The sequence below is a fragment of the Triticum dicoccoides genome, chromosome 2A (assembly GCF_002162155.2).
Source record: "Triticum dicoccoides isolate Atlit2015 ecotype Zavitan chromosome 2A, WEW_v2.0, whole genome shotgun sequence".
In the NCBI taxonomy this organism is placed as follows: domain Eukaryota; kingdom Viridiplantae; phylum Streptophyta; class Magnoliopsida; order Poales; family Poaceae; genus Triticum; species Triticum dicoccoides.
The window spans coordinates 247,187,829-247,190,395 of record NC_041382.1 but is presented as its reverse complement, the minus strand read 5'-3'; the positions used below and the strand labels follow the sequence as shown (position 1 = coordinate 247,190,395).

Sequence of the window (2,567 nt, the reverse complement as noted above, 5' to 3'; positions counted from 1 at the left end):
GAAGGTATGAACAAATAACAAACTTTCAGCATATCTACACTACTATTAAACAATCGAACAAGAATTTTCTTATGTGTACCCCACAATTAGACCCACAACACTACGCAAACCAATCTGTACTGCACAATTAGACTCACAAATCTTAATCTAACAACCATCATTAATCTAATAGCTCTATGGGGTGGAGTTAGCAATTTCCCTTGACTGACCATACTCGGTCCGCAGAGGAATGTTCCACACACTGCGCCCGCGACTGCGCATACAACGCTCATTCCTCTATTTGGCTTGTGAAGTCATGATGAAACCCTTCCTTGTCTCTCCCTCTCCCGATATGCGCCGCCGGCTCCCTTCCCTCGATCTACGCTCGGCTCTTCCACTGCGGCACAACAAGGGAAGAAGATGGGATTGGCGGGCGAGCGGCTGCGGGGTGCGAGTGGGCGAGGGCCTGTGGCGCGGCGAAGAGGGGATACTCCGGTGGGCTACCAGCAGCGACAGAGGCTTAGCACCTGCTTCTTCTCCTGAAGGTACGAACCGGCCCTTCTCCCACCTTGTATATTTGCAGCTTGTCCCATCTTTCCTACCCAGCCGAGAGAGAGATAGAGAGGATATTGAGATGGCACTCATGGCTATTTTTAATTAATTTTGTACCTCTGTGTTGTTCAAACAAATGGGCTCACACCTGACTGCCATAAGAGCAAGCTGAAAGTGGTGTAATCGACTGTAATCCAGCGAGAAGCTGGGATGAGTCTTCCTGCGCACAGCTGTAATCGACTTCTGCAAACATATAGTTGCAATACTATTAGTTTACAATGAAAACATGTCCAACCATCTTAAATCTAGCAATACTTATCTGGAATGGAATAACGTGTCCAGCCAACTTAACATATTCTTTTAATTCTACATCTCCAACTAGAAAGCAATCTTTTGCGGGGAAATTAGTTGTAAATTAAATTAATAACCGGGAAACTGTCTCTTCTTGGAATGTTATGATAAAAATCAGCAATTTTAAGGATGGAGATCTGCTTCAGTTGTATGCTCTCTTGTAGCAAGGAAAGTGTGCTGGGTGGTTTATCTTTTATGTGCTTGGTTATGTCTTAAGGTTCAAACGAAAGAAGTACTCAAAGTCTGTTCTGTCCATGCCACCAAACTGCTAGATTGAACAACTAGCACGAGAGATTCATTGTGCAACTAATGGATAGTTTCGTTTTTAGATCAAAAATATTTCCTACAATACTTGTTAAACTACTTCAGAGTGGAATTAATGTAACTCTTTTGGTTCCCTTATTTTTTTCAGGGTCGTCGCCAACTCACTGCTGCTCATAGAGGTGAGTCAAATGTTGTAACAATCTCTGTCATTATTTTGCTGCTCAGGTAGGAGTTCGAGAAATCATGAATTACCTGACAGATAATGCAACCAAAACACAGGAAGAGAAACATATATGGTGATGATGTCTATCATGCTTTTGCAGGTAGTAGTATGCATCCACACAATTCAAATTCATGTTCTGGAAGGACATTGACCAACTAACCATGTATTAATTGTATAGTTAAATTTGTTGTTTTACTTTTATCTGAACTGAGTTCTAACAATCAATATTTGATTCTGCTACACACTTTCAAGGACAGTTACAACAATTCTGGAGCATGTATCGTCCTCAATCCTCTGATTTTGCTACCGTCATTTCCATAGTATTCAAGATGTAAAACCTCGACCTGTGGTACGTGATTAATATTGGGTTCCTAAGCTTGAAATGTTTATGGCATGAATAGTACTTGATTCTATCATGTTTATGTAGTATCAATTATTTTTGCTAGAAGACTACCGTGAGGCATATCATTTTAGTATGGTACTTATATCTTAGGGTATGGGAAATAATTCTACTAAACTATTTTTTCCATGTAGGCTACTATGATTTGCAGGAAGTAATTGTTTCCGATGAAGAGTTAGATCTAGGCGCCATGGATGACAACAATTCAGTCTTTTAACTAAATATTTTGTCATGTCCGCAATCGGTTGGTTCATTTAGCCTGATATGTATCCACATAACCATCAGATAAAATATTTCATCAAGTAATTAGTGGAAATATTGGATATAGAGAATCAGCATCACTGTTTGGAGGAGCTTCATTTCTCAAACTTTCTGGAGCAGATCATCTTGGTCATTTTCGAAGGATGGGTGCTGGACTTGGCACATTTCCCTGAGAGGATTGCTTCAGTAATAAATGCTGGTTTTTTATGGAATTATTTATTTGTATTATGCACTGCAACCAATTTTGATTTTGTTCTCTGGTAATCTACAGAACATGAATTCTAATTGTGTCCAACCATAAGGGCGGGACGAATCCCTCATTTTGTCATGTATTTCTTTTTCTCTTGAGTTTCTTTGAAAGAGATAGTTGTTAGGCTCGGCAAAACCAATAGAAAGTAGGAAAAAATGAAACATCCGGATGCCGTTACCTTTGAAGCTGAAGCCCTTCCTCACTTTGCACTACTTCTAGCCCATTGATCATTGCATTGTCTCTATTATCCGTCTTCTCTGCTTCTTTGCTAAAGCTCACCCAGCTGG

The 2,567-nt window shown here is 40.2% G+C and overlaps 1 long non-coding RNA gene across 1 annotated transcript; it reads left to right on the top strand.

Moving 5' to 3' along the window:
- The first annotated feature begins 269 nt into the window (after positions 1-269).
- On the top strand, positions 270-2,333 carry LOC119359320. Its single transcript, XR_005172462.1, has 3 exons — positions 270-524; positions 1,295-1,718; positions 1,904-2,333. It is a non-coding gene; the product is annotated as an uncharacterized LOC119359320 (long non-coding RNA).
- Positions 2,334-2,567: the final 234 nt, after the last annotated feature.